The sequence below is a fragment of the Uranotaenia lowii genome, chromosome 2, assembly GCF_029784155.1.
Source record: "Uranotaenia lowii strain MFRU-FL chromosome 2, ASM2978415v1, whole genome shotgun sequence".
NCBI lineage: Eukaryota > Metazoa > Arthropoda > Insecta > Diptera > Culicidae > Uranotaenia > Uranotaenia lowii.
Window position 1 is genome coordinate 255,145,207 of NC_073692.1, and position 18,396 is coordinate 255,163,602.

The 18,396-nt window shown below is 36.0% G+C and overlaps 1 long non-coding RNA gene across 1 annotated transcript; it reads left to right on the plus strand.

Annotated features, from left to right (window-relative positions):
• Window positions 1-17,121: 17,121 nt before the first annotated feature.
• Window positions 17,122-17,791, plus strand: LOC129744307 (uncharacterized). The gene is made up of 3 exons (XR_008736877.1): window positions 17,122-17,251; window positions 17,310-17,409; window positions 17,465-17,791. It is a non-coding gene; the product is annotated as an uncharacterized LOC129744307 (long non-coding RNA).
• The last annotated feature ends 605 nt before the right edge of the window (window positions 17,792-18,396 follow it).

The window sequence follows — 18,396 nt, forward strand, 5'->3', positions numbered from 1 at the left end:
ATTGTATCTTACGTTACATAATGGCAATAAATAAATAAATAAATAAATAAATAAATAAATAAATATGTCGAATGAGATAAAGTGGACTCCTTTCTATGTGTTTGTGATTGATACTGAGAAAAGAGATAAAGGAGAACCCGGTCGTGTATATGCGGTAGAGAATGCGATTGAGAGGCTAAAATGGTGTTGGTAAATCATTCCCTTTCCGAGCCGCGTGGTATCAAGGAGAAAAACGTGAGTCGGCTCGGCAGTTAAGAAAAGTATTTTGGCGAGAACAGTTCGTGTCCGTGTTCGAAATCGCCAAGGCCTGTGAGAACTCCAAGGTTGAAAAAGATTATACGAGACCGGACGTGCGCGCCGCTTACGACGACTTTCCGAGACGTCTGAAGCTGGTTCGATCAGAGAAAGGTGGTGTAATTCCGAGATATCGTCTGTGAAGTATCTTGATGAGTTACTGAATAAAGCTATGAAAGTCAGATTCTGGTTTTCTTCTTATTCTTTGAAATATTGAGATTTTTCTGTGTGACCAGACTTTTGTGTCACCCTGTACTGGGCGATTATGAATCAGCACCTTCTTAATCGATCTAGTGATGGCAATAGAAGAACTAAAGAAAGAATGTGTTTACATGCGAAAAACGGTTGATTCACAGGTTGTGCAGAATCTTATGGCCGGGGATAAGGCCAAGGTGCGGGCATTAGCGGATGGACTGTAATTAAAATACGAGTAAAATTGTAACAATTATGTTTAATACGTCATGTACTCAATAAGGATTATTTGCACTTAAGAATAAAACAAACCGATACTCTAATTGCCTCAGTGTGGACTTTTCACATAGTTTCACACAGACTTCGTTCGAGGTAGGTGTCAAGAAAATAAATATGCCAAAAACGAAAGACATTTCCTTCCGTGCATGAAAAAACGGAAAAGAGAAGCGTGTCAAAAAATCGGTCGGAGTCTCGGTTCGAAGTTGGCGTCGTTTGTGTGTGCGCTGCGGGTCAGAATCGGTGCTACCGTAATAGAACCGGCGCGGCCAAGGAGTATCCGGACAGCAAAAATTCCGCGCGGAATCGGCGAAGGATGGTTTCCATGCAGGCAAAGGATTTCGGCGCCAAATTGGTTGAGTTGCCAAAATCGCAATAACCACGACACGCAGAATCTCACCAACTATTTTGGACAGATTCGTTCGTTGGATTACAAATCGCTGATATTGGGTGGACCAGCCAGCAGCGCAACCGACGAGAGCTGTATCAACCAAATTGAATCGTCCGTGTTGAGGTTCAGGACGGAAACGAAATTATACAGGTTAGTTAACCACATGCACATGCAGCTAACCTCACTTCGCTTACTGAGTGCAGTGCAGAGTGCAGCACAGCACATGGTCAGGAGGCAGAACCCTTGAACAACAACCCCAATCTAGGGTAAGTTCCGAAAAACAACAAAACGGAATCGAGAACTAAATTAGCTCCTCCTGGTTTTGTTTTGCCACTTCAGCTGCTGCGTGTCTGTGGAATTGGTTCCTCGCAATTGTGGTCAAACTGGCTTCAACGGCAACGCTTCAACTACGAGAATTTCGTTGCACTCACCGATCGCCAAGAACAGTACGACAGCAACATTGTCTGGAAATCTACAGGTTGAATCGTGTCCTCGGGAAGAAACGGTCTAAGCCATATGTAATAATTGAAACAACAAATGTTTAGTTACACGTTCATCGTATTTTTTGAAAACAAACCATACTTTGACAGATAAATCGTTTATTATTGCTGAACTTATGGAAAATTTCGCATTTCAAAATAACTTTTCTTCATCCTTATATGTAAAACGCCTTCAGGTAGGAAACGAAATTTAATTTCTTGACTGATATCGCGGCAAACATGGCGGCGGATATCTTTTTCGAGTCGAATTTTGGTGCACCTTTTTATCTCGAACAAGGACGAAATTTGTTAGAATTATGCATTGTTTCATAATTTGGGAGTCAGCAAAATAAAAAGAATGGGATTTTATTTTGATATTTAGGGTTTCTCAAAAGTTAACAACATTCAAAATATGAACGTAAAAAACACGTGGTCTTGTTGGCATTCTGCCCCAATATTGATATGATTGGTTTTAGTAAAAATTTGTGAGAAGTTAATAAAATAAAACAAAATACTTATAGTCTTCCGAAAGTGCATACGAGTGGAAAAACGATAAGCTGTAGTTTCATCAGATTGCGCAGGCTGTTTTACCATAAAACCTTACATGTCACCCTTGAAAAATAACAATATTCATGCTGATTCCATTAATCCTTCTGTTTCTAAAAACTTAACTCGTTTTAATGAACTTTTCAGGTAATCAATGCTGAAAAACCTTGTATCTTATATATAAAAATGGAGGCATTTTCTTTGTAACAACATCACGTATGAATGGTCGGTCGGAATAAAGTGAAATTTGGTGGCCGAGGGTTTTTTGGGTCAGAGATGGTTTGTATAATAGTTTCAAGAATTACACTTCTGATGAAAGGGGGGTCCCCATACAAAATTATCTCTTCACATCTTCTTCTTATATATAAAAATGGAGGCATTTTCTTTGTAACAACACCATGTATGAATGGTCGGTCGGAATGAAGTGAAATTTGGTATCCGAGGGTATTTTGGATCAGAGATGGTTTGTATAATAGTTTAAAGGATCTCACTTTTTATGGAAGGTGGTGCTTATACAAATTCAACTTTATTTGTTACGATTTCCATAAGAATCTATTCGCGAGCACGATGCAGTTAAGGACGTGTAGATGAATTTAAATATTTATTACGATTTCTTCTTTAGAAGGTTAAACGAAGTTTACCGGGTCAGCTAGTGATACAATAAAAATGAAGAAAAACATCATTAGTAGCCATAGATTAGTGTATTTTTGAGAAAGATGGGTATGGGCCATCTTACCCCGCTGGTGCGTCTCATACAGTTTTCCGCTAAGTATGGTCGATTTATTGGTCAAAAGTGTGAGAGCGGGGAATGGAGATAAGTGGTGCCACTATACTGATAAATATGGTGGCTCCAGAGAGCAAATTCGAACCATCTTTATGAACAGAAGATGTTTTAGGTACGGTTTAAAATTATAGGTCGTCAACAGTACTCAAACATTTCTTTAACGTGAACTAATGAAAATCACTTCTCATGTGTACACAGTAAATGTTTGCTTCGATTTCGAACAAAAAAATTGCTGGAAACGTCCACAATTTTGCTGAATCTAGCAAACATTCTTCATCTTGCTTGATCTGCATTGCTGAAAAATCAGCAATCGATCTGTCAAATTCGAATTTGTTTTTGTTTTTGCTAAATATTTTTTGTTGCACGCTAAAAGAGTATGTTTGCTTTGCTGTGTATGCAACGGTGGTTATTATTAATAATATTTATTAAAGACCCTTTAACAGTTGTCATTCGCGTCAAGAAAGTAGTTAGATTTTCATTTTTACAATTCTCTTAATAATCTAGTTTCTTTAAGAAATTCTATTATACAATTCTTCCTTTCCTCTTGATTGGATAGTACCTCGCTGATGTCATCGATAATCCTGAATTTTTCTCGAGTGTCATTATATCTCCGGCAGTCTAGAAGTACCTATGTGTTGGAGAGAAGTAACCACGCCACAGACTTCACAATCCAATTTGCTCCGCTGTCTGCTGAATAGTCCTGAGTTTGTTAACCTAGTGTGGCCGATTTTGAGACGACAGAGTGCTCGCATTTCTTCCCTAGAAGGTCGATTTTTCCAAGCAGTTGTGGTATTCTTAATTCTCCTTAAGAATTTTTCCCTTTCTAAATCCCATTCTATTTCCCAGATGCAACGGTGGTGACATCGACTTTTATTTCCTTCCATATTTCAGCGATGAAGCATTTAGACCAAAGGTAAATTGTTTGAACAGAGAAAGTATTTCGATAAAGAAACTTTTGATTTCAGATAGAGCATGATGTCCACAATTTAGCGAAAAGCGGCTAACCCACTGGCAGATATTTTTTTATTTTGTTTTTAAACGTTCAAATAAATGTAGCTCAAGATAAATTTACAAATCAATTTCTATTTATGAATATGACTACAATCATTGTTTGATATTGATATTAAAATAATAAATCTTAATTAGAGTCCAAAAATTCCCTGTTGTTTTTAAAAAATCATCGGGTAGTAAATCATCTCGAAACGTTCCATTCGAAACGAGCTCGTTCAAGATGCCTAAGTCGGTCGAATCGAACGAAACTCGTGTAGTGACCTATAATGTTAGAGGTTATTGTAGTGACCCATCTTACCTCTTACCGTTTTTAACTAAAATCCAAACCACCATATTCACAACATCACGCATAAACGATAACAAGAACTACGAGCCTTTCACTATTTTCATTTCACTATTTTAAATCGCAACGTCCGTTCATCACAACAATAGTTTTCAGAATGAAGTTTGCATTCAATCTATCCAAGCTCATTCTCGAATTCGCTCTATGAAATCACATAAGTGCAAGAGAGATGGAACATTCTTTGAGAGAAAGAGCTCAGTTCATCATTTGAAACTCAGTATGCCACAGTTGATTTGACCGATTTACACGTTCAATTTTCAATAGATACTCTGCATATAATTTAAGTATAATTTAAGTCAGATTTCAGAAATTAAATATATAATATAAAACATTTACATCATTTCCTACAACTCGATTGTTTCGAGTTCCATAATTCTGCCCCTAGTTTCCAGTAATGCAGATAGCTGGTTTCCTGCAATTGCGATTGTTGGATTTCCAACAATCGAGTTTTCCGATAGTTGGAAACTATTGATAGAAGTTTTGCTGGAAATTCAGCATGACAAAAGCAAGCAAAATTTATCTGTGTATTACTCACGTAGTGTCATTTATGGGAGCCATTTCTGAGACACTTATCGAAGACGACACCGAGCAGCTCCGAGCAATAACAAGAAAGGTATTTATTTAATTTTCAAATCGTTCCCTCTACCGGTTCCCAAGATGGGTAGCCAGCTGGCGTCTACTGTATACATATGTGGGAAGAAAAACAATCAGTTGTATGGAAATCTTTTCCGATGAGTTGGGCCAGCTTGCGGAAGGAAGGGCCAGGAATCAATGACGAAAGACCTACCCCTTCCTCGTCGCACGAAACTAATGGCAGAGCGTGTTCAGGCCATCCCACACGTGTTAGGATAAGTTCCGTCTCTCGTCTTTAACTAGCATGTGAAAATTCAAAAGGACCAACTCGCCGGCAGTGGACTACCCAAACCCATGCGCTGCGATGGTGGAAAAAGGGCGAAAACTCGGCAGCATACATGTTAGGAAGGTATCATCATCATATCGCATCGTCCCAGCTTTTCACCAAGTCCAACCCGCTGCTCTGTTCGAGAGCTCAAGAGACTGGCTGGAGCAAGTTTCCCGGAATCTGACAATATTTCTTCGGTCACAACATATGTCGTCTTGTAAGATTTTTCAATATGTTTGTATAATACCGCCGTAAATCTTATGTTTGCCTATGTGCTTCACTTTTAAGTCGACTGGCAGAGAATTTCAATATCGTGCGGTTGAACAGTAGATTCGATGAAAGACTATTGACGGTGCGAGGCTATTATTGATGGGTATGCTATCATCTTATTCCCTATTTTTAAAATGAAGAAGCTGGCCAAAAAACTTTCCTTTTTAGTAATTAGTAGGGTCACTCGGAGCAATGTAATGGCTCATTAGTTGATAGACATATATTTTGAATTTAATGGCATGAAACAACAATTTGTATTGTGTTTCCATCTACAGACATATAGATCGAAGCTTAATGATTCAACCACAAGATTTATTCCAGCCTTGTCTTAATCTACTTCGAGACGTACAACACTAGAATTTGTGCAGTAATGTTTCACATTAAAATAAGAGAAGACAACGATGTACAACAAACAGAAAGATTCAATTAATTGAATGTATTTATGAAAATTTCGCTTCATGGATCCGCCTGTGGGCTCTTTATGCACATCGATAGAAAAAATGTATGCATAAATTTATCGGTCTTTGTCAGTTGAAAAACAAGTCGGCCCGCGCGATACAAGGTTTTTGAATCATAAAGATCCCTGGATGAATGCAAGATTTTTTTTAAACTTCAATGTACATATAAAGAGCCCACAGGCGGATCTAGCTATTTTAAATAAGGCAATTTTGGTGAAAATCTTGACGATCCATGATCTACAACATGGTAGGTGTCGCAACTGTAACTTGATGATCCCCACCGTATCGTTTTTTTTTTGTTACTTCCGATCTTCAGGTATCTTCCAAGTGCAATGCGAAATTAAAAAGTTGCACACACGTATCTATTGGATAGCTCATGAAATATGTCTTTCTGCCGTTTTCCAGCTTGGAACTGGCAATCAAAGCACTACGTTGCGGTTCGACGCTCGTTTTTCAGAAAAACACTATTACAAAATTAGCAAATACCTATACCCTCTGATAGTTGCAAGCTGTATAAGTTATGTTTGAGTTCCATTGCTGAAACCTGTAATATTTAAAAAAAAAAATGAAATCAAGCAAATATTTGTATACATCTTTTTAAATAAGTCTATATCTTTTTTTATAAGTTACACAACTTGTAAAAATCCTTGAAAAGTATGATTGATGCTTTCATATCCGTTTTTCTTTCTTTTGAAATTCTATTCTATTTGTTATCATCCAGCGTCACCATTCAGATGGATTGAGAATAACGCAAACATCGAACGACCATCACTCATATCGGTCTGTGTTGAGGTAAACAGAAAACAAATAAATAACATTATTTTCCGTGCCAGGGCAAACATTTGCTGTAGCAGCTAGACGAAACAAAACAAGCCACCGAATGTGGCACCATGTTTAGGCCACCATACAATCTTTCACGTATCTGCCATATACATAGAGAGCGACATCTCTCGAACGTGTGCCACTGGGCTAGACCTATAGGTTTACTCTAGTAAAGGTACACACGCATCGTGCTGCTTCATTTGAAGATTTCATCTGCGAAACAGCTGCAAGGTCGTTCTTGTTAACAGGGTTTCCACATTCCTTAACAAATGGGCCAAATAACAGAACCAATTAAATTCTTAACTTTTTTGATAAGTTTCAAAATGTTCGCAAGTGTCGTTTGTAGTTTTGAGTTATTTACCAGTCAAGCATTTAGCGATTCGTAGTGACATGTCAGATAGCTTCAATTATCAAGTGTTTGAGAGCTTTTTTTTCTTCTTTCAGGTATTCCAGTTTGGAATGTAGTGTTTGGTTCGTGCTGCGATTTTTTTTCGAAACCCTGTTCAACAGACTGCTCGTATGTTGCAGATGTTTGTGTCCCGTCCTGCAAATATCGACAATAGTCAACTGTAAGCGCATGCGCTGTCGAGTAAAATCGAACAACGGCTTAGTCGAACATTTAGAAGTTCGTGTTTTTTTTATATTTGGTTTGGCCTTAAATTGTTTGAAATAATATTTTATAACTCATTACAAGCTGTTTTGCTTTAAGCGTGTTGGATCGTGCTGACGTTTGCGCCGATCAAAACAAAGCACCGAAAACAGACAGAAGGCGCATTAACTAGGGACTGAAACAGCTGGTCTCTTTTTGGTTTGGCTTCAGAGCGAGCAATGGCGCGAGTTAATTGTTCTAATCCGAAAATACATAGTTTTCAAGTAAATAAAAGTGGCGACAAAGATAAAGTATAGTGCAAGTGAACTAATTTGCCTGCGAACAAGCGTAAGTGGTTCGCTAAAAGTAACCGGAAAAGTTCGATGCTGATTGTCAGCGGCCAGTAAAAAAAGAGTGTGGAAAACATTTTTTAGAAGAGAAAGGATAAAAAACTACGGTCGTAAATCTCACTTGATTGTTGAAATTCAATGAGCATCCGTAAAGCTTGAGTTCGAAACCGAATTCTTAGGATCCACAATTAAGTTCCGCTTAGGTAAAATACAAAAAGCAATCAAACTGGTTCACCAACTACAATCGATATTGAAGAGGATAAAATGTTGATTGAGTGAATCAAAAAAAGGTTCAAAAATGTTTTCTTGTTCATCTAATAACTACACGATTCATCCAGGGTAATTCCAATAAAGGCGTTTGTCAAAATCGAAAGCCAAGTAAGTTAAATTTATCTCACCTTCAAACTGAATAATATGGCTGATTGCTAAGAATTTTTTTAGGCATGACATTGCTCAAATGTTTCCTTAAGCATTAGGATGAGCTAGCTATACGAAAACCTAAAGGTGTCAAAAACCGCGTGTGGAGGAAAACATCCAAAAATGGTTTCGAAAAGCCCGTAGCTTTCTTCAGGAGGAAGGACTTATGGAATTGCTTCGAAACGCCGAGTGCATCTTAAATGGTGGTGAATCCGAATTTCATTTGGATCCAACTTTGAATAAAGCGATCGCTATGTGTGGAGAAAAGAACGTCATCAAGGTAGACCAAGGTCTGGCAAAAAAAAGTAATGTTCACTTGCTCTGCGGATGGGAGGATGTATCCTAAAATTCCCCTCGAATGTTTTAAGAATCGTGCCGACAGATTGGGGCGTAGGCCGATTCGGGATGAATGACTGCGTCTTGTTTTCTATAACATAAAATATATACTATACCTCAACTCGTTGTATCAAATGTCCTTACTGCAATTAATTTCGTTGATGGTCACTCATCTCACACTGCTTGGGGAACCGCAAACGGATGTCGAAAATTGGACATCAATCTAGTTTGCTTATACGCTAACTGTACGCGGGTGTTTGTACCGCTCGATACGGCAGTATTGAAACCACTCAAAGTTGCGTCCACTCCTCACGAAGCGATGAATGCAGTAGAGGCTCAAATGATCTAACACAGATTATGGAATTGTGGATTGTTCCCATTTGATGAAAACAATGTTGATTATTTGAAATGCCTAAGCCACAAGTCATCATCGATACCTACAGCATAGATCATCCTAATGTTGCCAGAAATGTTATTGAAACATTCCTGATTTTAAAATCAGAAGTACGAGAAATCCATGATTTGATGGGACCAAACCGTTGGAAGAAATACATATAGGGCCGATTGGCTTGTAATCTTTCGAATCGCTGCATTGGTCTACAAAGATGGACTAGCTATTTTCCCTCAACATCACGGCTCCATACTCAATTGACGGAACCTCACTACCCACATCACGGAAAAGCACGACTACAATCAAGATTTCTTTGGCTTGGGACTGGCGAAGCTCTCCACACATCGAATGAAGAACCGTTCCTTTTAAGTGCTTTTTGTTTTATCCCACCTTGTAGAAGTGTAAAATCCATGTGGTTTCTTGTTGCACGAACTTTTACACTAAATCCGGGCAGTGAAGATTTCAGCTACCGAGTTCTTTTCTGCTGTTTTATATGTTTGTCGCTTTTGTTTACGTTATTCCTCGTTTGCGTGTGTCTGACGTTTAACACGCTTGATTCTAAACACTCAAGTTTTGTTCTAGCTAATCCAATCACTACACGCTCAAAATTACATAATATCAATTTTCTTAATTATAACGCTACACGCCTTAATCCAAATAATGTAAAATTCTGTTTGTGAAATATGCACACCCTGCATATTTTTAAGTAGCAATATGCAGCGGTTCAAATGCAGCAATAAAATCATTAATAAAGAACCACAGTCTACTCAAATTTGATAAAAATGACAAATTAATTTTCCTAATAGCTCAAATAATTATTTATCAATCTTGTAACCTAGTTCCGAATATTGGCCGCCCAGATCTTTATAAAAATCTTCATTCATATTGAAGTGCTGTAGCATTTCGAAAACTCCATCCCACCGTATTCTCGCGTATATCGGTGGAACGTTTGTTTTCGTAAGTCGAAAAATGCTTTATATGTGCTTCTTCTGCCGTTTTTGGTTGCTGCAGTGCACTCACGGATTTCCATGTCAAACGATTTCGTGATGTATGAGACAGCAAGTTGTAACGTATGAACAGCGCATCTTACTAGAGTAATGGTACTTCGAAACTCATCTTCAATAGAATCGGTCCAGGGATTGGAGCTTTCCAACTACAGTTCACAATCATTATTGTCTATCTCAAGCGTATCAAGTTGAGAATTGGCTTCCAACTCTTTCACAGTTGCAATCATATTCGACCCGTTATCGCAGGTGATAGAGAATGCTCGCTGTAGTGAAATTCCATACGCTTCAATATTTTCCATGATTTTGGTTCTAAGAAATGCTGCTGTTTGTCTGTTGTGTAACTCTACCATTCCTGGAACTTTATATAACATTATGTATTAAAGTGTTCTTAACATATTTAATCAGTACTTACCAATGGTATATATGACAACCTTTTGCTGTTCAGGGTCAAAAAATTGTGCCTTTATTAACCCTTTCCTTCCCACGAGGTTTTTCACGTTTTAAAAATAGAAATATTGATTTACAGCTAATGTTCTAGAACAAAAGATGCATAATTGAGGCCTACTTTAATGATCCATTTGATAAATTTGGTTTTTGAGGTGGATCATATATGCTCCATTGGGAAGATAACAACACATAGGGTGCAAATGAAAAACAGGAAATAATTGCAAAAAAACGTGGAATTTCATCACTTCATTGATCACAAACTAAAACGATCCTATTAGATAAAAAACTTCTTTGGTATTCGCATCCCTCGAAAGTCTATTTATTGGAATATTTGAAATTTTCATTTTTGCCTTGAACAATGGCCGCCATGACACTTTGCGCAAGGAAAAGAAAACATGCCGTTTTTCGAGAAAATCACGAACTTTTACATATATTTCGAGACATGTGGTCATTTAAGCAAATGAAACAACAATCCTGAAGCGATTTTTTTGTTGACGAATGATTTTCATGAGTATTGATAAGAAGCTTCACAAGAACAAAAGTACGTTTTGTTCCCAGTGTATCACCAGTGATCCACTTTACTTACTCAAAAATTTATAGGTTTTAGTTGAAATCTAAGTAAACCATCATTTGATTCTGCTTGCATAAGCAACCTTCTGTACGTCAGTATTTTTATTTGTAAGAAATTATAAAAACTTGTCAAGTTATTGAACAACAAATGACGACTTGATTGAAATTCGAAAAAAATTCGACTTTTTTGCAGCTTTTGATCTGTCAAGCAAAACCTAGCGAACCGATTTTCTTCAAATTTCGTGCAATGTTTCTTCACTCATATCTGCACATTCAGTGAAAAAATGGTGTTGATCCAAAGCGCCCAATTTAAATGCGAGCTGTGCAAAGTTGTGGATCACCTGTGCTACCATGGGAAGGAAAGGGATAATACCCAACACATGGCGTCTATATCGCACGGGCCGGAATTCAGAAACAACTTGAGTACCACATCTTTATTCTTGGAGATCTCAAAATAATCTGTCATAAACACAGTTTCACTGATCATGGCCATCTCATTTAATTTCTACTCCTATACTGTACCAACCTGATTCTTACAGCTCGGCCATCCTGACCTTAACATCGTCCTCGATGTTTGCTGCCAAATACAATAAAAAAAACTTTAAAGAAATATATATAAACATAACACAAAAAAAAATTAAAGTTTTCAGTTTCACAAAGAAGTTTATCTTGATTTTATTCACTCCAAATCCGCACGACAAGCTCCACCGAAACTAGACCGCATCCTTTTACCTCCGATAGAACGCTAGGGCAACTTCCAGATCAGAATACTTAACAACTTTTCATTGCTTTCAAATCAATCGCCCGCGATCTTCGGCTCCACCCCTACCTGCATCCGGAACGTTTGCATTTCTTCATACAAAGGAACATCTGCTAACTCTTGATTCTTCGGAAAATTTATCGTTCGTCGCAAGGTTTTAAGGGTGGTCCTATCCCACTTCTGAATCTGCAGGAGCCGGAATTCAGAAACAACTTGAGTACCACATCTTTATTCTTGGCGGTCTCAAGGTAATCTGTCATAAATACAATTTCACTGGTCATGGCCATCTCATTAAATTTCTATTCCCATACTGTACCAACCTGATTCCTACAATATCGAGCAGAGCTGTCTATTTTTAAGCATTAAGTAGCCGATTTTTGATTAGAGATTTTATCATTTCTTGCATTTTTGTAGCTACCACATGAAGTTGTCGAATAACGTTGGGCCGGGCAATGCAAATGTTTAACGCGTTGCTTATGGAATCTAAAAAAAGTTTAAATCCTTCCGAATCAACACAGTTAATGGGCATGTGGTGCATTGTTACCATTTTTGAAACCGTTTCAACATACACTTGCCTGTCAATTGCAATCGACTTTTTTGAAATTTTTCTCTGTTTTTTTGTGACTCCGATTCATTTCGGTATTTATTTTTTGAAATATTTTGTATTACAGGTTGAATACCTAAATCCACTCGGATCTCGTAGAGGAAAAAAAAAGTTAACCAATTTTAGTATCAAAGTTCAAAACTTTGATCCGATCATCGAGTCAGATGAAGTCGTTCAATATCATTTACCAAATGGTTCTCCTTTCACTTTGCGAGCAGTTTTATTCTCTGTAGTTGGTGATACTGCTGCCATGCATGAAATCTGTAATATTATGGGACCCCAATCGAACATTTTTTGTAGGATGTGTTTGTTGAGAAGGAAAAACTTTCATGCAGGTTTATATTGTTTTTTTTTTGTATTTATAACTGATAATTTACTCCTCACAGGTTCATACGGGAACCAAGCACCGCGTCGCACACCTGAGTATACCACTTTTTTTTTAACATTTATTTAACGAGGGTATGTAACATAAGTTTTCACCCTTCTTAAAACTGATTGTTATTTCACACTATGATTACAATTTTTTAATGAGTTTGGTTTCATTTAAAAAAGCAATTAGTAATTTTGTCCTAAAGCTTAGTTCTTTTAGAAATGGGACACTTTCTTTTGCTAATAGCCCGTTTACTAGTAATCGGACATTCAAAATTTTGGCATCAATTTGTTGCCTGTAAAAAGTACTATCCGACCTATTTTTTTCAAAATTAAAAAATTACGCGTTTTTGAGATATTTACGATGCAAGAGAAAAAGGAAAAAATAATTTTGCACAGTTTCATTCAAAATCCATCATAATCAAATTGAGAGCTGACAAAACCGTTGATAATTCGAAGAATTACTGTATGTAAGTGGTGGAAAAGTATGCAAATACTGTCAAAAATGTCCACAAAGTTCAAATCAAGCATTGGAGTGAAGCATATGATCGGCAACTTCGGCTAAGGGTCATCAGAGAATGAAGTCTCATACCAGCATTTTTGATTTTCAAAAAGCGAAAAACTAAGGGTAGATCGCTGAAATTTTCAAAAATTTTTTTCTCCGATAAGTTGAAAGTATTGCTTGGTAATGAGTCATTCAAACAACACCTCAAACACTAAATTTTTGCAAGTTCCAGAGCTCGTAAGCTGTATAGCCGGTTCCGAGGCTATGGGACAGATAATTTCTGATGAACGACAAAACTTTTGAAATACCCTATTTTAAACAAATTCCAGCGGTTGAGTTCTATACCATGTCTGCTCGTGGCAAGGTCCCGGTTATATTAAAGTATGTATTTGCTGGTTATTTTTTATGAAATATTGTGATTTGCCAAAATTCTGCTCCTGTGGAAAGAAATAACAATATTCAAAACGAAAACTATGGTTTTTGCTGTTTTTTAAAGCCTACAAAGAAGAATCTTTTATGATGTACCCTTCGCAAACTACGATCTATACTAACCGATTACACTTTAAGTTGAATCTCATTATGGTTTTACTTCGTTATTGCCAGATTTTTCCAGCAGAAATTCTACTAAAAACGCTCAAAAAGTGGCTCAAAAATAATCAAATTTGTTAACTTCGAAACAACTGTATCCACTAAATTGCCCTCAGTTGCTTTTAAAAGAGAAGTATTGGTCCGAAAAGTAGCGGAAATTGAAGCAAGAGGGTGTAGCCACCTAAAATACAGATTAGACGAAGCATTAGTTTGAAAAACTGATCAATATCATGACTGAAAAAAGTGTGCGCTAGCCGATGGGAGGTACCAAGAATAAAGTAGAATTTATTCTTAAAAAAATACGATAAATATTTTTTTCAAATTTTTTCATGAACTATCATAATATTTTCTTCATTTCCTTCATAGAAAATTTTTAGATCAATCGAAAGGTTTTTGAGATACACGCATTCGTAACTGTCCCATTTCTAAAAGAACTAAGCTTTACTCACATCACCATACATGAAATTCTCCTGGCTTATCTTATATTTTATCCTACTCTCTGAGTAAACCTCAACTTCAAACAAAATATGATTAATAGTGATTTGTACCTGACAAGTATCACATATTGGTGGATCTTCTTTTTTCATCAAGAGTATACCACTGATAATCTGCTATTACTTCAAAACCAATTGAAGTTCCCCTCTGAATGCGGTATAATTGGCGACTGCTCGCTTCATATTATTAAATACTTCAATTACACAACACACTGATCCATGAACCCTATGCATGATTTATGTGAAGGAGTGAACATGATGATAATTAAACTTATACTAAAACGTCTAGTGCATCAAAAAAGAATCAATTATACGGAAATCAACCAACGCATAGAGGGATTCGAATATGGGTTCGCCGAATAATCTTCTAAACCATCAGCGAATTTTAGTCCAAGCATTCTGAAATCAAAAGCACATTCGATTTGTCAGTCAGCTTCGCAGTGTTGGCTTTTATTACGTGTCTTCCCCTTCCTATTCATTGACTTATACGAAACTATACCCGGCTGCATAGAACTGTTGAGTGCACTTCTACGTATACACTATATAGCCTTTCCAGCTAAAATTGATGATGAGGAAATAATAGAACTGGAAAGTGTTGTAGCTAAATTCCCCGATCTATTAAAGACCTGTTATCCTACAACTAAACCTATAAATAAAATTCATCATTTAGCTCATTACCCCGAAGTGATACGTACTAACGGTCCAATTGTAAATTGTTTTGTATTTGAGGGGAGATTTAAGCAAACCAAAGCACTAACCAAAAATTGTGATAATTTCCGTATTTTAACAGTTAGTTTAATGAAAAGATTCATCATACTTCAGATAAATACCATTATCATCCATTCATACGATCTGAACCAATGTAGCGTCAAATCATCAAGAACAATTGAAATAGCTTTATTACCCTACAATTTAATTTTATGTCGTCTGTCAGAATGATTACGGATTGAAAGAAGGGATTGTAATTGCCAACAAATGTTGTGAAATTATTATTAAAAAGCTATATCTTGAAATGATAAGCTCTCTAAATAGCTATAAATATCATGTTTCTAGAGACTACTTAAGGATTCACATTGACAAAATTTACGCTAGAAAGGTTTACAATGCTTGGAAGTAAGGCCCAAATGAATATATTTCTTTAAAATACAATGAGTGATAAAACTTCATAAAAACTGATAAAATATTATTGTATGTACCCAACCTTAGAAAAGAATATTCACCCACGCCTTTGCGCATTAAATCAATCGAACATTATACTATAATACCGAGCTTCGGCTCCTCAACTTACTATTTGAATGAACTCTTATAGAATATGTACAGGAGTTAAATACAATTTAAAACGGCAACTAGGGTAGAAGCACTAGTTATTGAACAGGTACCAGATATTGAACACTAGTAAAACATTTACCAATTAAAACAGTAATATACAGCAGAAAAATGAATCAAAATTCGTTGTGCCACTGTTAAGCATTTTTTACCTCTGTTCAAATTTTTATCAAGAATCTCGGACTCTTAAAGCCACAATCCCCAAAACTTGAACATGTGTTCAAATTTTGGCTTGGTTTTTCGACTGGATGAAGAAAAGAGCCTATTTTTGATTGGGGGGAAAATTGGATAAAAGACAAATAAACGTCTAATATAATGGTATGAGTGTTTTCAACTATGTCTATTTGAATGATTTCTGGAAGAGTGGCAGCCTTTATTATCCTTATCTTCTTAAAATTTAACAAATTAAAGTGTTCAATCATTGGATCACAGAAAACGCCAATGTTTTAATTATTGAACGTTTAATCTTGCAGTACTTGTTTCGTAAAGAAATGCATGTACCAGTTATTGAACAAACATCGGTTGGTTTTTTTTGAAATGTAAACAAACTGTTTCTTGGTTGTTAGCTCAACCAAAATCGCCCCTGCAAGGCATACTATCAAGCGAAATACCCCTAAATATATGCAATGATATTCAATGTTTACGTGTTCAATAATTAGAACATTGCCTGTTCAATATTTGAATCATTGTGTTTAATCGTTGGGACAAAAGTAATTTTGAATAAAAAGGCTTAAATAATAATTTCAAAACATATTTCCGTGAAAAAAATATATCGATTCGAAGCAGAGAATAAAGTTTAAGCTACGCTATCAAAATATTATCAGAAAAACCTTTCGTTATTATTTTTTGGCCACAAATGTGTTGAATCCCAAAGATGGTGTTCAATATATAGTGTTCTTACACTATTCCTAAATAATTTGAACAATTTATAATTATATTCTCAAATATTCTACACACTTCGGTAGTATAACCAAGAATAACCCATTGATTAACACTAAACGATAAACTGAAATACTGCAAAATAATTTCTGCAAGGTAATTTTAGGTAAATAACAACTGTTTCAAATACATTATTGTTGTAAATAACCTAATAACAAGTTCTCAAAAATCTTAAATACAACTCAATAATTATGTATCTGCTGTTATTGTAGCCAAGTTATATTAACTTTTCTGGAGCGACAAAGTTGAAGAAACATAGAATTTCAAAAGCAGTAAAATAAAGGATTAGAAAGATTTTTTCTACCGAAACTCAAACAATGGAGAAAATTCGGAACTTTGTAGAAGCTGATATTTGGAGAATCCTTCAAGGTAAGCTTATTAATTTAAAATGCTTCATTGCTTCCATTCATTATTTCAGAAAATCGTGTGAATGATGATAATTTAGTGCTGTTCGACGACGAAGATTTAGTTAAGATGGGAATAGCGGACATGGGCTCTAGAAAAATTATTCTGGAAGCTATCAAAGAAACTAAAATTCAAAAATCTGAGGAGCCATCAACATAAAAAACGGCAGAAAAAGAGGTAAATAATAAAGTAAAATGATTTTTATAATGATTTCAACATATTATTCTCTGATTAGAGTATTTGCGAGTTGCTATCAAACCTTTCCAAAATGAAATTTTTTATCAAAAACTATCTAGATGTTGGAAAATTACCCGAAAAATCAAAAATACACAAAATGATCCGCTTTTTATGTGAGCCATATGAAAAAAGAATCTACGATGGAAAAGGGTAAGAAATTGTGTGGTGAAGAGAAAGAAATTTTTAATTTGATTTCTACTTATTCCAGTTATCCATCTATGACCGAACAATGGATCTTAGCCAAAGCAGTAGTAAAGGAATTTCCTATATTAAAAACTCTTAGAAAATTGGATTCGCAAACAGATGAGGTAAAAGTTACGAAAATCTGCAACCAGATTCTCTAAAATATCGTTTTTTTTCTAGTTTCCATTGTTTGCTTGGAAAGGCGGTCAAGAAACTGGGGACCACTCTGGGTGATAATACTCCAGAGTTAGGAATATAATAAAGAAGCTTCCTACTGAATTGAAAAAATATTCTCGCCGAATAATTATTGACCCGGAATCAAGGGATACTGAATCCATGATTCAAATTGCAGACGATTTGGTAGAAGTTTTTCCAAATTCGAGCAACAAATTATTCATCAATAAGGGAATGAAGAAGTGCGAATTCTTGCACGCCTCGATGCTAAAATACAACAAAACCCCGGAAGAAATATTAGAAAAAATTCCTCATTTCAAATCATACGATGGTGAAATGGCAAGTTTTTTTTCTGTAGATTTTTATTCCATATATTTTTTAAAACCTTTTTTTTTACTTACAGATAACACTCATGTATTACATAATGAAACCAACAGCATGTCGGACAGTAATTTTTCTGGAGATTTGTTTAAAAGGAACGATGCTCAACAACAAGGCTTTTAGAGAAGTAGAAGATGGTAAGGTTATTAAAATTAATATTATTTGACATAAATTCAAACAAATCGTTTTTTAAATATACAGTGAATCTACGTGGATTTTTGAGACTATATAAACGACTGCGTGGACTAGCCAAAAAAACACTGAAGGGGAATACAGCAACGTGGAAGAGCTCAGCGTGGCTGAGATGATAAAATGGAAAACGGTATATAGTGCTTTTGCGTTTGGTCAATCTATGGAATATTGTTATTTAAATATTTATTTTTCAGGACGTTGAGAAATATTTGCTTTCGATTTCAACTCAGGACCCGCAAATCATTTGCAATGCTCCTGTTTTCAAAGCAGGCGATTACTACCTGATTATCGGAAAACAGGTGGTAGTTATGACGGCGTCTTTTGTGAAAATCATAGATCTGTTCTTTAAAAGTCTCCTCGTATTC